The sequence below is a fragment of the Sapajus apella genome, unplaced genomic scaffold (assembly GCF_009761245.1).
Source record: "Sapajus apella isolate SASKATOON/1434 unplaced genomic scaffold, GSC_monkey_1.0 scaffold99, whole genome shotgun sequence".
In the NCBI taxonomy this organism is placed as follows: domain Eukaryota; kingdom Metazoa; phylum Chordata; class Mammalia; order Primates; family Cebidae; genus Sapajus; species Sapajus apella.
This window is the reverse complement of record NW_022437039.1, coordinates 5,147,948-5,167,796: the sequence shown is the minus strand read 5'-3', so window position 1 is coordinate 5,167,796 and position 19,849 is coordinate 5,147,948.

Genomic DNA, 19,849 nt, shown 5'->3' with positions numbered 1-19,849 from the left:
TTTAGAAACTTGAGGATTAGTGAAGGTCTTGGCTCTTCTCCCTCATAGATATAGACAGCTTTCCTGAAGTCAGAACACTGTATTTCAGAAAGCATGAACCTTGGGGTTGAACAGACTTAGGTTAGAGTCCTGGTTTTCATGTCTTTGTGCTTTTAAACCATGTGGTCCTGGGAACATCATTTAACTTCTCTTCTCCTAATTTTGTGCAACTGTGAAAAACATGGACTTAGATCGTTCTTGAAGCAGCATAAATGAAATCAGGAAGACAAAGTATTTAGCATAGTTAGTTATGTCAGGCTGTTGCTTCTCCCCATCAAGGAAACGTGTGACGCCCTAGATCCCATCATCATCACGGTCATTGTCATCATCATCGAAGTGAGGAAATATTACATAGTGTATACAGTCTAGGCTTGGGAACCTGCTCATTTTGGGTTGAATTCCATGTCTAATCTTTCTTTGTATGTGATTTCATGCAAGGCTTTATACTCCCTGCCTCAGTTTCCCCATGTCTGGGGAATTAAACTAGCACCTTCATGATAGTATTGCTGTGAGAATTAACTGCACACATACGTGGAAAGCACATGGAATGGGAAACAGTTTTTGTAGATTGTTTCCATATGGGAAGGAAGGTATATATATTCGTGATATACAAGGGTGGACTTCCTGTGTTTTAATTCCCGAACCCTGCTCCTGAGACATGAAGTCAGATTAATGTGGATAATAATCTGTCAATGTCTTGCTTCTCACCGTTAAGGACAAATGTGATACCCTGGATCCTCAGCTACCCCTGGCCTGATGCCATTCTGCCCTTCCTGCCTAGACTCAGGAGTCAGCTCCCAGAGGAGATACTGAATCTGCAGCCCAGCTGGTGTCTGAAATGGGGAAGGCAGCAGGATTCCAGCTGCAGCCTCCGGCCCCACGCTCCTGGTGACACACTCCTCTCGGTGAACCCTCTAGAATCTCAATAATTCACCGCAGTCACCATGCTCAGACAGGTTGCTTGGAAAAGTGAGTTCTGAGCCAAGGGTTTTGGCAGGTCTTAAAATATTTCCTTCTGTGCAACTGCAATCACATCTCCATCATGGGCGCCTGGGAGTGCAGCAAGGCATAAAGGGGAGAGGAATGAGGAACAAAATGCAGCCCCTGATTTATAATTTACCCTTGTCACAGAGATCCAGGCACAACCGATCTGGCTTGTAGTGTGAAATCTGGGACAATTGGAGTGATGGCTTTTTCATTATGTGTATTTTAATTTTCCCAGATAAAGAAAATGCGGGTCTAATCCCAGAGGTAGCTACCAAGAGCTTCTGCAATTCCAATGACCGAAACTTAGGGGAAAAAAATGCACGCATCTGTCTCCACACTCCGCCAGCTCCCACAAGGTTTATTACCTCCTTTTCCCCCCCAGAAATTGCTGGAAAAGGAGGGGGAATCATTGATGACACAGACAAGCACTGCACAAGAGCTCAGTCTGAATTCTCCATAGAGAGATACGTGTGGTAGTTGTAGGGAAGATCATCATAAAGACCATGTTAAATATTAAGGTCCAAGAGGGAAAGGTTTAGGTGTATGATGTTGCTATTTTATACCTCATTTTTAGCAAAAGGCTTGGCACATTGTATAGGTTAATAAATTACTGAAGCAAAGGAGAAAAAAATGAAGAAAAATAAGAAAGATCTTATCAATCAAATGACCCCGCAATAAGATGCGATTCAGTCTGTGCATTCAGAATCCACTGAATCTCTCACTCTCTCTCTCACACACACACACACACACACACACACACACACGCTGCATTGATGGCTGGGCTTAGGCATGTAACATATGTTAATTTTTTATGTATTCCCAAAGACCTAGTAAGGTAATAAAATTAGCTTATGTGTATTGAGATTCACTATGTACTAGACATCAGGCCAAATACTTTAATTACTATTTTCATCTCTAATTTATAGATGAAGAATCTGAAAGATGGGATTTTCTTTTCCTTTGATCCAAGGTCACTCTAATCCTACATGGAAGTGCCAAGTTTTTGTAGTGTACTGCCTGACTGGAGTCCCCACTATTAGCATCCATTTCTCTATTTACAAGTAAAGGATGAAATGAAGTAAAATAGAGGCTCATAGAGGTGCAGTGACATCCACAGTAACACACGGCAAGTCCGGCGCAGAGCAGGAGTCAGAACTCAGCTTTCCCAGCCCCTACACCAGTGACCTTCCCTCTGCGGTTCCAAACCTTCACTGGCAAACATTGATACTTGAGAATACAGGCAACTTGAACTTATCTCTGCCCTTGCAGTGGAATTTTGGGGAGCCCTTTGACCACAGACTAACACAAATGTTTTGTAAAATCTACTGGGGATGAAGAATTTTGAAAAAGATGATATTAAATCAGTTCAGAGTCTTAGTTGCATGTGAAAGAAGACCAACAAAGACTAAATTAAGCAACAACAGATAGAGGAATGGTGTGAGAAGAGGTTGCAGAACCAAACATTCCTTGCATGAGATGGGATTTTGAATTCAGGCGTCACTTATCACGGGGGGTTAAATGATGTCACCAGTTCTGTCTTACTCCTTTCTCTCTCTCTTGTTCTGTCTCTTTTGTCTCTGTCTCTCCACTCTTAGATCTATTTTCTTCTTTGTTGGTTTATTTCTCAACCAGACCCACTTTAAGTGAGTACAAGGTTCCAGACTTACATAGACCTCACAGTCTTTGAGGAGGAGGGATCTATTTCTTAGTAGCCTTATCAATACCTGGTTAGCTCTTCTTGGGTTATGTACACCCCCTACTCCTCAGCCTCCTGGATCAATGACTGTATCTAGGAGGGGAGCTTGCTGTCATTGGTTAGCTGCAGTTACATGGCCAACTTATTGGCTAAAAAGACAGAAAGGACAGAATGAGAACTTCTGAGAAGAGATATCTATCAATAACTATATCTATATCTGTCTATCTATCTACCTATCTTTCTGTCTATTTTATAACCAGAAAAATGAGAAGAGATACCGTGCCGGACACCAGACTAGATGTCCATTGCTGACCTGTACTCAAGCCATGCCATGTCTACAAAAGGCTCATTCAAATCCTCAAGTTCTGCTCAAATGGCTTATCAAGAACTATGAATCTGACCCACTCAGTGTGACAGGGGTGTTTGCTGAAGCCAAGTCTGCATTGCCTGCCAAATATCTCTTCTAGAATCTTCACATTATGGGAAGATTTAATCATTTATCATTTAAAAAATAATACTTCCCAACATCTAAAATCCTAGAGGTAAAGAAAGGCAGAAACACGTGTGTTGTTGAATTGCCAAAACCTCGTGTAGGGCACAGCATTGTTCTTGGCTGACCACAGCATCAAATAAGGCAATTTTTATTGACAGTCTCCTTGAGCAGGATGGATGTCTTCATAAACCCAAGAAGGAAAGAAAGCAGCAAAAATGAAGACAGAAAGAAGCCGAGGAGAAAATGTGACAAATGTTGAAGCAGGTAGGACATTGTTTTTAAAAAATCAGAGATCCGTGAAGAATACTGAACAGCCTTTGCCCACAGATGAACGGACGAGTGCAATTACACACTACAGGTGCCGAAGGCTCGAATGTGAGCGTGGATATACTTTTTACCACCATTAGAAGAGTAATGGGCCTCTTTGGACAAGGAGGGTACCATTAGGATTCCAAACTGAGTTTTCTTCATGCTGCGATACGAAATTCTGTGATCAATCCTTCTCAGCCACTATGTGGAAAGAACCACAATTTCCTATTATCCTCTTATTTGTATTATTCTTTCTTTGCCCCTCCTTTCATTTTTTATTTGTATTTTTGCATCTCAGCATGTGATGATGAAGATCCTTAGCTGATATTTAAATTTTCATCCTAGAATCTGCACCTTGGCATTTTATTTTAGATCACTTATGTAGACTATCAGCAATGTAAAGAATGAAACATGTTACTTTGGCAGGAAAGCCAGAACCTACTGATGGGCTTAACCATTGAAGACGTGATTCCTTGATTGTTGACAGAACTAGGACACCGTGTTCTTGTTCACTGACCCTGGTCATTTCAAATATGATGATAAGAACTAATTTAGCCAACTTAATTTGGCTATAGTAGGTGTTTCTATTGATAAAATCTCAGGGCATGGGCACACTTCCACATAAACAAATTGTTTTGCCTGAAATAATATGTGATGTATTGGAATCTCTCTTTTCAAAATTTCTCATCCTGTCTTTTCTGGGTTTTGCGCGCTTGTGTGTGTGTGTGTGTTTGTGAGACAGAGTCTTGCTCTGTTGCCTAGGCTAGAGTCCAGTGGTGTGATCTTGACCCACTGCAACCTCTGCCTCCCAGGTTCAAGTGATTCTCCTGCCTCGGCAGCTGGGATTGCAGGTGCATGTCACCATGCCCAGATAATTTTTGTATTTTTAGTAGAGATGGGTTTTTGCCATGTTAGCCAGGCTGGTCTTGAACCCCTGACCTCCGGTGGTCTGCCCAACTCGGCCTCCCAAAGTGCTGGAATTTCAGGCATGAGAAACTGGGCTCACACCTTTCTGTCTTCTTAAATAAAAGATTGCCATGTGACCACAGCTAAGTGATGAGAGAATGCTCTCCTTTTAGACCCAGTCCTTGGTCCGGGAGGCCAGGGAGGGTGGACATGACCCAATCTTAAATGGAAGAGATCTGGATGAATTAAAATAGTGTATTTACAACAACAATAACAGCAACAACATAGGTGGTACAGTGTGTAGGCATTGTGTTAGGCATCTTAGATACATTGTCTCTATTCTTGTAACAGCCCTATAAGGTTGCTATAATGTCATACCTGTTTTATAAATGGGGAAATGGAGGCAGAGGGCAAATGAGCAACATGTGCCAGCCTGCAGAAGCAACAAGGGGCTGAGCTGGGATTTAGATCTAGCTATCCCTGTCTCGCAGCTTGGAGTCATCAACATTTCTCTGTGCTGATCCAGCTTCTGTTAGGACCTTACTTTGCGATCTTGGGAAAGTCACTTCCACAAGTTCACAAAGTAAGGTTGTAACAGAAGCTGCTTATCCTAAGCTTACTTATCTGTAAAATGAGATTGATTTAAATTTGTGCAAGTCACATTATTTAAGTTTGTGAGCCTTTTTTAAAAAGGCCAAAATGTTTTTTCAAGCACCCAAGTATGTTTCTTTTTTTTAATGGTCATTGAGAAAATAAAGAAAATACAACTTCTGTGTATTTAATATTTTAATTATTTACAAATAGGAGAAAACACTTAATAGTGGTTAAAAGTGCAGCCTCCAGAGTCATACCATTTGGGGGCAAATTTCACATCTGCCACTTGCTGGCTATGAGATTTGGACAAATGTACAGGCTTTCCTCTGTCTCAGTTCTCTCTTCTAGAAAGTAGGCCAATAATAGTATCCTCCTTAATGAGGTAATTGCAAAGATCAAGTGAATTTCTATTTGGAATGCACTTAGAAAAAGCACTGAAGAATAGCAAATGCTATGTAAATCTCAGCCATTCTTATTAATTTCTATTTCACAAATCATAGTGACTAATTTTTTTACATTATCATAGAAGTACAAATTTTTCAGAAAAGACTAGATGTGTGTGCAGAAACTCTGGAAACACCACAGGGTTCTGAAGCAGAAAGAAAGAAGACAAAAGATAAAATTATTTCTGAGCTTTCTTCCAATCTGTGCATTGTATGAAAATAAAAAAGAGGCCGGGCGTGGTGGCTCAAGCCTGTAATCCCAGCACTTTGGGAGGCCGAGGTGGGTGGATCACGAGGTCAAGAGATCGAGACCATCCTGGTCAACACGGTGAAACCCCGTCTCTACTAAAAATACAAAAACATTAGCTGGGCATGGTGGCACGTGCCTGTAATCCCAGCTACTCAGGAGGCTGAGGCAGGAGAATTGCCTGAACCCAGGAGGCGGAGGTTGCGGTGAGCCGAGATCGCGCCATTGCACTCCAGCTTGGGTAACAAGAGCGAAACTCCGTCTCAAAAAAAAAAAAAAAGAAAGGAAAACTCTTCTGCCCTCAAACTTCTGACATCACCGCAACCTACTTCTCAAGACTTCTGAGATGGGGAAAAAAAAAAAAAGTTCAGGGCAAATTTTTTTTTCCACTGGACGGCAAGCTCTTGGAGCTGGGAATTCATAAGTTTCACAGTTGTAACTATCACTACCAACCCCACATCTTCATGTCTACTCTTGCATAGCAAAACACATGGTCTTGCAAAGAGTCGATTCTTGTATTTTTTTTGTATTTTTAGTAGAGACAGGGTTTCACCGTGTTAGCCAGGATGGTCTCCATCTCCTGACCTTCTGATCTACCCATGTCAGCCTCCCAAAGTGCTGGGATTACCGGGCATGGTGGCACATGCCTTTGGTCCCAGTTACTTGCGAGGCTGAGGCAGGAGAGTCGCTTGAACCTGGGAGGCAGAGGTTGCAGTGAGCTGAGATCACACCACTGCAATCCAGCCTGGGTGACAGAGTGAGACTCCATCTCAAAAAAAACGAAAAAAAAGAAAAAAAATAGTATATTTTTGTCTAACATGAAGAAAAAAGAAGGGGAGGAAGGAAGAAGAAAGAAATTTGACATTTATACAATTCCTGTTCTAAAACAGGAATTTTCTGGTTGGAAAAACTTGAGAAAACAGTTGGCTATGTGTACCAGGAAGTGGGAGAAATTATCAAGACTGAAAGTCACCTGTGTAAGGGACCTGGGAAGCCCCACACACAGCTCGGGCCAGGTGTAAGTCTGTGGTTACATTTGAATGTCATTTCCAGTTACTTCCTGCCTTTCTTCCTACCAAGCCTTGGCTTCTGGGAGCTCCACCTGCTATATCCTCCCTCACTTAGATATTTCTTACCACCTACACTTAGGCCCCATTTTCTCACCCTCTGGCTTTTCCTGCCTGACACTGTTACACAGAAAATCCTAGTAAATCCTGAGGTGGAATACAGGCCACTGGCTGCATCTGTGCTAAGATGCTTGCAATGACAGCAAGTGTTGATTTAGCGCAGTGACTGAGAGTAGAGTGCCTGAGCCTCACGGTTAGTTCTTAATTCCTGGCTGTGTTGCTTACTAGGTATGTGACCTTGGGCAGGTACTTCAAATTCTCTATGCTTCTCTTGAATCCTCCAGAGAAACTGAGGTAATAGTCATAATACTACCCAGGTTACGGGATTGTTGTAAGGATGAGATAAACTTAGAACTGTGTCTAGCACATAGCAATCATCACAGGATTCAAACACTTATTATGTCCTCGCCATATTGTCCTGCAAATTTGTTTTACCTAAAATGTGATTGAATCTCCTTTTTTTTTTCTTTTTCCGGCTACCTTCTACTTCTCCGTCAGTCTCAGCTGAAATGACAGCGTGTCTTGAAAACATCTTTTTACTTTCATTGTCCAGCTTAATTCTTCATGCTTTGTGCCTATTTAAGGCTGGAATTGGATACATCAGCAGGGAATATGGTTTTACTCTCTATTATAAAGTCAGTTTGCGTATCTCTCCCACTGGACTAAGGACTTCTTTCCTTTTTTTTTTTTACACTCTGGACTAAAGACTTCCTAAAAGCAGATGCTGTGAACTACATACTATTTCATACCAAACATCTGGTGTCCCGACAAAATGACCCTTTGTCTGTCCAGACAGCATGTGGTTTGGTTGGTGGGCACGCAGAGGCTTTGGGGAAAGACAGATGTAAACTCATCTCCCGCCTCTGCCATCTCAATATCATTCATGTGGGTACCGCATTCACATCTTCTTCACTTCTTCACTACCACTGCTTTCATTTTGCATGGTCTCACTTGAATTCTGCAGGTCATTAGAGATCACTCCTATGTTGTTCCCTTGTCTCCAACTGCTTCTTCCTCCCAAATGTCCTACATACTGCTAGATTAATCTTCTCAAAATGCAAATTTGGTTATTGTTTACCTCCTTGTCTCTCCCATTAGACTGTAAATGCATTCTATCTTTCCTTATGTCTGTAGTCCCAGAATAATATCTGAGGCAAAACAGGTGCTCAAATTATCTACCCTTACTTTTTTGCTTTCTTCTGTGTTTATACCCTTGGCCCCTAATGAAGAATAATTTATATGCCCATAAGGAGGATAACAAATTAATTAAGTATATAGTAGCTTATTCATAGAGTGGAACCCTATACAGAAGATGAAATCCAAGAACTATATCTGTTGGCATTAACATGGATAGATCTAACAAACCAGAATCTTGGAGCGAACAAAGTCAGTTTCAGCATGATATGCATAGGTGGATACAGTTTATCTAGATTACTAACGTTGTATATTTTTATGATTAGTCAGTGTATACAAAAGATGGGCCATAGGAACAAAAAACATTATTTCCTCTGGGGAAGAGGTAATAAAATGTCTCTGAGGAGGGCAGAATGTGAAATGTAGCTTTATTTACAGAGAGAAAGAGAGAAGGGGGGGAGGGAGAGAGAGAGAGAGAGTAAGAGAGAGGAAATACTAAGAATAGGGAAAAAAAACCCCTAAATAAACTAAACTGCACGAAGGACTGAGCTATTTATGAAAGAGAAGAAACCCAGAAACTCATGACTTCTCTCATACCTGGGATAGGCAGAGAGGGAGCAAACCTACCATAGATTGAAAAGAGAAATCAACCAAACACTTAATAGGCCTTGTGGTCTGGCATGGTAGATTTAAATCTACAAAGCCTCGGTCAAAGATGGAGTCTGCATGAACCCAACAACTCTTCACCTTGGGCGGGATGGCGTCGCTGAGTGCCCAGTGGGAGATTGCTGAGGCTGGGAGCAGGAAAGAAAGGCTTAAAGGAATCCCAAGGGGTAAGGATTTTTCTCTGAGTGCATGGCAATGGCCTGCTGATGGTCAGATCAGCTGAGAGAAAGCCCTGAGGCACAGACTATTTGGCCATGGTTGGAAAAAGCTTGGGGCAGGACAGAAGAACTGAGACATAACCCCCGAGAAGCATGGGGTCTTCACCAGCTACAAGACAGTAGCCTGATGAAGCTGTGAGCAGGACAGTGTGGTGAGCAGAAATCACCAGAGGCAGATAAAAGGTGGGGTGTGCTGAGGAGCAAAAAGAGCTTTTTAATGACCCCAAAGCTGGTGACTGATAATTTAAGTACAGAGAGCTCTTAAGAGTATAGCCAGTGCTTAGATCCCAAACTCTGTTGAAGGGGAAGTCCTGATTCTACTCCCAAAATACTTTAAGCCATTGTGAACTGGATCTAACTAGAGCTGTAACAAAACCTAGAGAGGCTTAACTTAGATTATATTGACTCAGCCCCAATTCTATCAGTCTGACAAAGAAAGAGGTATATATTTCCCCAGGCAAATATTATCTTCTTGTTTCTACTGCTTATTTGTACAGACGACATGTATACTTATATCTCAAACACATTTGCAAAATAATGTGATTCATCATCAAGAGTGAAAATAGCCAAAACAAGGAGATCTGCAGGTGCCACAGATGTAAGAATTAGCAGAAACAAGTTAAAATAACTGTAATAAATATGTTACAGCCTCTAGTAGAAAATGTTACAAGTGCATGAACAGCTTGGAAATTTTAGTAAAGAAGTAGAAGCTACTTTTTTAAAAAAGCAAATAGGTCTGAAAAGCAATGTCAGAAAAAAAATTACTTCATGGGCTTATAAGAATATTGAGCACACAGAAAAATCTGTGAATTTGAAAACATGTCAATAAAAATTGTCTACACTGAAGCACAGTGAGAAATAAAGAATTAAAAGAAAAAAATGGAGGAATAGGAGGAGAAGGAGGAAGAGGAGGGGATATTGAATCTAGGATTTGCATGTGAAACAGTACCAAACCATTCAACATGCATATAATTGGAGTTCTAAAAGAAGAAGAGAAGGAAAATGGAGAAGAAATAAATATTTGAAGAGAAAATAGCAAGAAAAAAAATTGGTGAAGAAACAACAGTCTATAGTTAGAAAAACACTATCAAACTACAAGCAAAACAAATACAAAGAAAACCATATTGGGGCATTTGATCACAGTCAAACTACTTGTAACTCATATTTTATAGTCTGCATGAAATTATATTTGCTGCCATTTTGTTTAGAAAATGAAAATAAAATACCTCATGCATAAAAGGTAATAAATACTTAATGGTTGATTAACTGAATTAATTAATCTTTTTACTTATAAGCTTAAAGTCCTTTGGGGACACTGCATTGCCTGAATAATAATGTGCGCTTTCCTAATTCAGAATAAGAATGTTTTCCAACTCTGGACCTAGTCTACATCTCAGCTTTATGTGAGTCAATGATTTTGAAACGCCGGTTTCAAAAGTGTAGGAAGCTTGTGACAAAAGACAAATTTGTTAGATAAGTTGTAAGTGAATTAATACATAAATGGATTGATTAATTAATACATTATTTGTTCATGTCGTACTCCAACTTGTTTTAGGGTTCCTCTTTGTACCCATCTTCATTTCAATAAATCTACTTAAACCTTACTTCATCCCACTAGGAAGAGACAATCTGATAAGTAGTTAAATTACATACTTTTACTTTCAGATGAAATATTCCTCCTTGGGTTTTGAATTCATTTCTGATTTACTTTCTAGAAATCTTCCCTCCTATCTTATGATCACAACTTATGGGGAATAGAGGAGGGAACTTGAAAACTGCTTTCTTAGAAGACAAAGTGGGATCAGGAAGGGGCCAGTAGAAGAAAGCAGGAACAGGTGGTCAAAGCTATCTTTGATCTAGGCAAGAGAAGTTCTTCCTCTGGAACCCTTTCTTTGATCTTTCAGATGCCATCAAATCCCCTAATAAATAGCCTCATTGAATTCCCATTCATGGCACTTATGATGTTATAATTTTATATTTAATGAAACTTTGATTTCCACATCTGTCTTTCTCAAGGTTGGGTTCCATGAGAGCTGACCTGGTGGCTATTGTGTGCTCACCGTTGTCTTGCAGGACGCCTGGCACATAGTAGGAGCTCACTGAACTTTGTTGAATGAATGAATAGGTGAATGCATGTAGCTTGTTCCTGTTCCCCCATCTTCTGGGTTGCCTCACTGGTAGAAAATAAGTTATTGATGCGAGGCCAAAAGCTTTACTGACTAAGAATGATTTTTCTTGCTCTTCACCTCTCGGGAACTTACGGTGGTCACAGGTATTTTTAAGTAAAAGGAGGCAAAGTGAAGTGAAATTTTTTATAACACAAAATTTATTCAATTTAAAGAGCTGACATTAATCTAATGGTATCTCCTGATTTTCTTGGCATTAAAATGTCTTTTGTTTCATGAAATGATAATAATAAATAGTTGCTTTACTGGATTTCTTAATTAGCAAAATGAACACTTGGCCGCTCTTTGAGGGCTGCTAGACATGCTGGACTCTGATTTATGTAGCTTTGTCCTCTTCCATCCCTTACGACTTTGCTGACTCCATTCATTCTACAGGGACTGGATTAAAAACTGCCTGCTCCTAAAAATATTTTTTGACTCTGGAGACCTTAATCTCTCTGTAATAGACACCTGTTACGTTTGTCTCTGTTCTTCGTAAGGCTTATTGTATGTGGCTTTTGTTGTTGTTGTTGTTGTTTTGAGATGGAGTCTCGCTCTGTCACCCAGGCTGGAGTGCAGTCGCATTATCTCAGCTCACCACAACCTCTGCCTCCTGGGTTCAAGTGATTCTCCTTCCTCAGCCTCCCGAGTAGCTGGGATTATGCACCATCTTGCCTGGCTAATTTTAGTAGAGATAAGATTTCACCGTGTTGGCCAGGCTGGTCTCTAACTCCTGACATTGGGTGATCTGCCCACCTCGGCCTCCCAAAGTGATGGGATTTCAGGCATGAGCCATCACGCCCAGCCTCCCTGTATGTGTTTCTGCTAAGTCAAGGCGAGTCTCTTCCCTTCCAGTGGACTCTAAACTCTACCAGGACAAGGATGGTGCCTATGTTTTCTGCCAATGAATTCTAATGCTATTCCTGGCATATAGTAGCTGCTTATTAAAAATATTTGCTAAGTAAACAAATGAATGCATGCCACAGCAATTACCAAAAAGGGCTAGTTTCTTTCTTTGCCTCAGTTATCTTGAATTCTACACAAAGCACCCTCTCCTAATTTCCAGCTGTGGAATGAGTTGATGATAGTGTGAGCTCATGGTTCCTTTCTGCCTGTCCTTCTGTCTCAACACACCTGTATATTAAGAAGGGAAAGGGAGGATGCATCAGGAGTTTTATGTACACTGGCTTCGTATCACCTCAGCCGTTTCTCATGAAAGATCTTATGACTTGTTATTTTATTTATTTATTTGTTAAATATATATTTTATTGCACTTTAGGTTCTGGGGTACATGTGAAGAACATGCAGGATTGTGGCATAGGTACATACATAGCAATGCGGTTTGCCGCCTCCATCCCCATCACCTATATCTGGCATTTCTCCCTGTGTTATCCTCCTCAACTCCCTAACCCCCACTCTCTCTCCTTTGGTCTCCCTCAACAGACCTCAGTGTGTGATGCTCCCCTCCCTGTGTCCATGTGTTCAACACCCGCCTATGAGGGAGAACATGTGGTGTTTGATTTTCTGTTCTTGTGTCAGTTTGCTGAGAATGATGGTTTCCAGGTTCATCCGTGTCTCTACAAAGGACACGAACTCATTGTTTTTTGTGGCTGCATAGTATTCCACGGTGTTTATGTGCCACATTTTCCCTGTCCAGTCTATCATCGATGGGCATTTGGGTTGTTTCCAAGTCTTTGCTATTGTAAACAGTGCTGCAATGAACATATGTGTGTACGTGTCTTTATAATAGAACAATTTATTTATATTATATTCCTTTGGATATACACCCAGTAATGGGATTTCTGGGACAAATGGAATTTCTATTTCTAGGTCCTTGAGGAATTGCCACACTGTCTTCCACAATGGTTGAACAAATTTACACTCCCACCAACAGTGTAAAAGTATTCCTATTTCTCCGCATCCTTTCCAGCATCTCGTCTCCAGATTTTTTAATGATCACCATTATAACTGGCATGAGATGCTATCTGAATGTAGTTTTGATTTGCATTTCTCTAATGATCCATGATGATGAGCATTTTTTCATATGTTTGTTGGCCTCATATATGTCTTCTTTTGAAAAGTGTCTGTTCATATCCTTCGCCCACTTTTGAATGGGTTTGTTTCTTGATTTCTTATAAACCTGTTTTAGTTCTTTGTAAATTCTGGATATAAGTCCTTTGTCAGATGGGTAGATTGCAAAACATTTTTCTCATTCTGTTGGTTGCTGGTTCACTCTAATGATTCTTTCTTTTACTGTGCAGAATCTCTGGAGTTTAATTAGATCCCATTTGTCTATTTTGGCTTTTGCTGCCAATGCTTTTGGTGTTTTAGTCATGAAGTCCTTGCCTATACCTGTGTCAGGAATGGCTTTGCCTAGGCTTTTTTCTATGGTTTTTATGGTGTTAGGTCTTATGTTTAAATCTTTAATCTATCTGGAGTTAATTTTAGTGTACGGTGTCAGGAAGGGGTTCAGTTTCTGCTTTCTGCACATGGCTAGCCAGTTTTCCCAACACTGTTTATTAAACAGGGAATCCTTTCCCCATTGCTTGTTTTCATAAGGTTTGTCAAACATCAGATTGTTGTAGATGTATGGCATTGCCTCTGAGGCCTCTGTTCTCTTCCATTGGTCTATATCTCTGTTTTGGTACCAGTACCATGCAGTTTTGATTACTGTAGCCTTGTAGTATAGTTTGAAGTCAGGTAGTGTGATGCCTCCAGCCAAAGCTGGAGAAATGACTTGGAGAATTTTTAAGAATTGACTTGGCTATGAGGGCTCTCTTTTGGTTCCATATGAAGTTTAAGATAGTTTTTTCCAGTTCTTTGAAGAGGGTCATAGGTAGCTTGATGAGGATAGCGTTGAATCTATAAATTACTTTGGGCGGTATGGCCATTTTCACAATATTGATCCTTCCTAACCATGAACATGGAATGTTTTTCCATCTGTTTGTGTCTCTCTTATTTCATTGAGCAATAGTTTGTAGTTCTCCTCGAAGAGGTCCTTTACATCCTTTGTTAGTTTTATTCCTAGGTATTTTATTTTCTTTGTAGAAATTGTGAATGGTAGTTCATTCTTGATTTGGTTCTATTTACGTCTGTTATTGGGGTATAGGAATGCTTGTGATTTCTGTACATTGATTTTGTATCCTGAGATTTTGCTGAAGTTGCTTATCAGTTTCAGGAGATTTTGGCCTGAGACAATGGGGTCTTCTAAATATGCAATCATGTCGTCTGCAAATAGAGACAATTTGACTTCCTCCTTTCCTAATTGAATACCCTCCATTTCTTTGTCTTGCCTGATTGCTCTGGCTAGAACTTCCAATACTCTATTGAATAGAAGTGGTGAGAGAGGGCATCCTTGTACAGTGCCAGATTTTAAAAGGAATGCTTCCAGGTTTTGCCCATTCAGTATGATATTGGCTGTGGGTTTATCATAAATAGCTTTTATTATATTGACATACGTTCCATCTATACCTAGTTTATTGAGAGTTTTTAGCATAAAGAGCTATTGAATATTGTCAAAGGCCTTCTCTGCATCTATTGAGATAATCATGTGGTTTCTGTCTTTGGTTTTGTTTATGTGGTGAATTACATTTATAGACTTGCGTATATTAAACCAGCCTTGCATCCCTGTAATGATGCCTACTTGATCGTGATGGATAAGCTTTTTGATGTCCTGTTTTAATTGGTTTGCCAGTATTTTATTAAAGATTTTTGCATCTATGTTCCTCATGAATATTAGCCTGAAGTTTTCTTTTCTTGTTGAGTCTCTGCCGAGTTTTGATATTAGGATGACGTTGGTCTCATAAAATGATTTGGGAAGGAGTCCCTCTTTTTGGATTCTTTGGAAGAGTTTGGGAAAGAGTGGTACCAGCTCCTCTTTGTATGTCTGGTAGAATTCGGCTGTGAACCCATCTGGACCTGGGCTTTTTTTGGCAGGTAGGCTATTAATTGCTGCCTTAACTTCAGCCCTTGTTGTTGGTCTATTCAGTGTTTCAACTTCCTCCTGGTTTAGGCTTGGGAGGGTGCAAGTGTCCAGGAATTTATCCATTTCTTCCTGGTTTACTGGTTTATGTGCATAGAATTCTTTGTAGTAATCTCTGATGGTGGTTTGTATTTCTGTGGAATCTGTGGTGATATCCCCTTTATCGTTTTTTATTGCATCTATTTGATTCTTCTCTCTTTTCTTTTTTACTAATCTAGCTAGTGGTCTGTCTATTTTGTTGATCTTTTCAAAAAATCAACTCCTGGATTTATTGATTTTTTGAACGGTTTTTTGTGTCTCTATCTCTTTCAGTTCTGCTCTGATCTTAGTTATTTCTTGTCTTCTGCTAGCTTTTGAGTGTTTTTGATTTTCCTCCTCTAGCTCTTTCTATTTTGATGATAGGGTGTTGATTTTAGATCTTTCCTTGCCTCTCATGTGAGCATTTATTGCTATAAATTTTCTTCTACACTCTGCTTTAAAGGTGTCCCAGAGATTCTGGTACATTGTGTCTTCGTTCTCATTGGTTTCGAAGAATATTTTTATTTCTGTCTTCATTTCTTTGTTTATCCAGTCAACATTTAAGAGCCAGTTGTTCAATTTCCATGAAGTTGTATGGTTCTGAGTTAGTTTCTTAATGCTGAGTTCTAATTTGATTGCACTGTGGTCTGAGAGACTGTTTGTTATGATTTCCATTCTTTTGCATTTGCTGAGGAGTAATTTACTTCTAATTATGTGGTCAATATTAGAGTAGGTGTGATGTGGTGCTGAGAAGAATGTATATTCTGTGGATTTGGGGTGGAGAGTTCTGTAAATGTCTATTAGGTTTGCTTGTTCCAGATTTGAGTTCAAGTCCTGGATATCCTTGTCAATTTTCTGTCTCATTGATCTAATATTGACAGTGGAGTGTTAAACTCTCCCACTATTATTGTGTTGGAGTCTAAGTCTCTTTGTAAGTCATTAAGAACTTATGTATCTGGGTGCTCCTGCATTGGGTGCATATATATTTAGGATCGGTAGCTCTTCTTGTTGCATTGATCCTTTTATCATTATGTAATGCCCTTCTTTGTCTCTTTTGATCTTTATTGGTTTAAAGTCTATTTTATCAGAGACTAGGATTGCAACTCCTGCTTTTTTTTTGCTCTCCATTTGCTTGGTAAATCTTCTTCTATCCCTTTATTTTGAGCCTGTGTGTATCCCTGCATGTGAGATGGGTTTCCTGGATACAGCAGACCAATGGGTTTTGACTTTTTATCCAATTTGCCAGTGTGTGTCTTTTGATTGGGGCCTTTAGCCCATTTACATTTAAGGTTAATATTGTTATGTGTGAATTTGATCCTGACATTTTGATGCTAGCTGGTTGTTTTGCCCATTCATTGATGCAGTTTCTTCATTGTATCAATGCTCTTTACCATTTGGTACATTTTTGGAGTAGCTGGTACTTGTCCCTTTCTGTGTTTAGTGCTTCTTTCAGGAGCTCTTATAAGGCAGGTCTGGTGGTGATGAAATCTCTGAGCAATTGATTGTTTGTAAGGGATTTTATTTCTCCTTCACTATGAAGCTTAGTTTGTCTGGATATGAAATTACAGGTTGAAAGTTCTTTTCTTTAAGGATGTTGAATATTGGCCCCCACTCTCTTCTGGCTTGTTGGGTTTCTGTCCAGAGATCCGCTGTGACTCTGATGGGCTTCCCTTTGTGGGTAACCTGACCTTTCTCTCTGGCTGCCTTTAGCGTTTTTTCCCTTCATTTCAACCCTGGTGAATCCAACGATTATGTGTCTTGGGGTTGCTCTTCTTGAGGAGTACCTCTGTGGTGTTATGTATAATTCCTGGACTTGAATATTGGCCTGCCTTGCTAGGTTGGGGAAGTTCTCCTGGATAATACCCTGAAAAGTGTTTTCCAGCTTGGATTCATTCTCTCCATCACATTCAGGTACACCTGTCAAATGTAGATTAGGTCTTTCCACAAGAAATATGATCCCATATTTCTTGGAGGCTTTGTTCATTTCTTTTTACTCTTTTTTTCTCTAATCTTGCCTTCTCATTTTATTTCATTGAGTTGATCTTCAATCTCTGATATCCTTTCTTCTGCTTGGTCAATTCAGCTATTGAAACTTGTGTACGCATCACGAGGTTCTTGTGCTGTGTTTTTCAGCTCCATCAGTTCATTCATGTTCCTCTCTAAGCTGTTTATTCTTGTTAGCATTTTGTAAAACCTTTTTTCAAGGTTCTTAGTTTCTTTGCATGGGGTTAGAACATGTTCTTTTAGCTCACAGAAGTTTGTTATTACCCACTTTCTGAAGCCTGTTTCTGTAAATTCATCAGACTCATTCTCCATCCAGCCTTGTGCTCTTGCTGGTGAGGAGTTGTGATCCCTTAGTGGAGGAGAGGCATTCTGGTTTGGGTGTTTTTATCCTTTTTGCACTGGTTTCTTCCCATCTTTGTGGATTTATCTACGTGTAGTCTTTGTAGTTGGTGACTTTCAGATGGGGTCTCTGAGTGGACGTCCTTTTTGTTGATGTTGAATTTTTTTCTTTCTGTTTTTTAGTTTTCCTTCTAACAGTCAGGACCCTCTGCTGTAGGACTGCTGGAGGTCCACTCCAGACCCTGCTTGCCTTGGGATCACCTGCAGTGGCTGCAGAACAGTAAGGGTTGTTGCCAGTTTCTTCTTCTGTTATCTTTGTCCCAGAAAGATACCCTCCAGATGTCAGCCTGAACTCTCTTTTATGCAATGTCTGGCTATATGGGGGTTGGGGAGCTACTTGAGGAGACAGTCTGTCCCTTATAGGAGCTCAAGTGTTAAGCTGTGAGCTCCATTGTTCCATTCAGAGCTTCTGGGCAGGTACATTTAAGTCTGGTGCAGCGGAACTCATAAATGCCTTTTTTTCCCCCAGGTGCTCTGTCCCAGGAAGGTAGACCTTTATTTATAACTTCCTGATGTGCTGCTGCCTTTTTTCAGGGATGCCCTGCCCAGCGAGGAGGTAGCCTAGTCACAGTCTGCCAGCAGAGACATTGCTGAGCTGCCATGGGCTCTGCCCAGCTGCTGTGTGAACTTCCTTGTAGTTTGTTTATAGAGGTATAGTTAGAACTGCCTCTGTAATGGCAGACTGCCTCGGTAATGGTGGACTGCCTCAGTAGTGGCAGACACCCTTCCCCCCGCAGAGCTGGACCATCCTGGGTCCAGCTGTGCTTGCTGTGAAACTCTCAGTTCAGAGCGTTTCAGATTGCTGGTCTTTGTGGAGGTGGGACCTGCTGAGCCAGATCACCTGGCTCCCTGTGTCAGCCCCCTTTTTTTCAGTTGAACTGACAACACTGTCTCCCAGGTTTTCCAGGCACCAGTTGAAATGGTGCCCAGATTTGTGTGAGTTTTTGTGTGGAGACCTGATGTGCTGGCTGAAACAGCCATGCTGGAGACTCATGGCATTTTTCTGCCCGGGAATCTCCTGGTCTTTGGGCAGTAAACATTTGTTTGGAAATACGGTGATCACTCACCGTCTGCATTTTCGCTGGGAACTGCAATCCAGGGCTGTCCCTATTTGGCCATCTTGTATTGTCTCCCAACTTGTTATTTTATTAATCTCGCTTTATTTATGAATAAATTGAGGCTTAAGGAGATTAAATTACTTCCTCACTCAAGTTTACATAGCTGTATAGGACAGGGCTGGTATCAGAGCTCAGCTATCTCTGCTTGAAAACTTATGCTGTTTTTCACTCTGTTATATGTGGTCTTCCTTGTCCCCATGAGAGAGGCACCTCTTCCTCATCTGCTCTTATTTTATACAGAAGAAATGGGAAAGCTGATTAACCTTTCCTGGGTGCCACCCTGGAAACTGGCATGTAGGGTTCCTCACTGCTGGAGCAGGCACACATTGGCACTAGCTCCTACTCCGTCAGTGGGAAATCATTACTACATTGCCAGGAAAATGAAACAATGCAAGTTATACAAGAACTGTAATGACACTGAGAAATGAGAAGCTGCCATAAGTACTGCATAGCCAGATTTGCATGCCTACCAGCCAAAGCACACATGGCCCCTCTCACATTTGTCTCAGAAAATAGGGAGCTCTAATTGTGGTGCATAATGAGCACACAGACATCAAAGAGCAGCGAATAGAGCACACCAGGAGCTTCAGCTATGGGACTGGAAGGAGGCAACCTTCGGGGACTCGACGGCAAGCTCAACTGTCCTGAGCCAGATGGGCTCTAGAGACTACCTGGCAGCCAGGTGATATTCTCACCGACAGCCCTGCTGACTCTGGGAAAACTGACTTGAAGCTTCTTGTTTCCTAAATGGCCCATCATTGCTCATTCTGGTCACTGTTACCAAAAATGTGAGATGCACCTCTGAAAGATCTTAAATCGTGCATATGAAACATTAAATGGTGTTAATTCTTATACAGTGAAAGTTATATCCTCAGTTTGCTTTCATTTCTATAGATGTGAAAGAGGAGACCGCAGTATTCTCTGTCTTCAACATGTAATGCTTGCCCCCTCTCTCTCTCTCTTTCTTTCTCCCTCTCTCCCTTCTTTCCTTCCTTCCGTCTCTCTTTCTTTCCTTCTCTCTCTTTCCCTTTCTTTCTTTCTTTCCTTTTCCTTTTCCTTTCCTCTCTCCTTCCTTTCCTCTCTCCCTCCCTTCTTCCCTTTCTTCTTTCTTTTCTCTCTCTCCCTTCCTTCTCTTTCTCTTCTTTTCTTTTCCTCCTCCCTCTCTCCCTCCTTCTTTCCTTCTCTCTTTCCCTTTCTTTTCTTTCCTTCTCTTTCTTTCCTTCTCTCTCTTTCTTTCTTTCTTCCTCTCTTTCTTTCTTTCTTTCTTTCTTTCTTTCTTTCTTTCTTTCTTTCTTTCTTTCTTT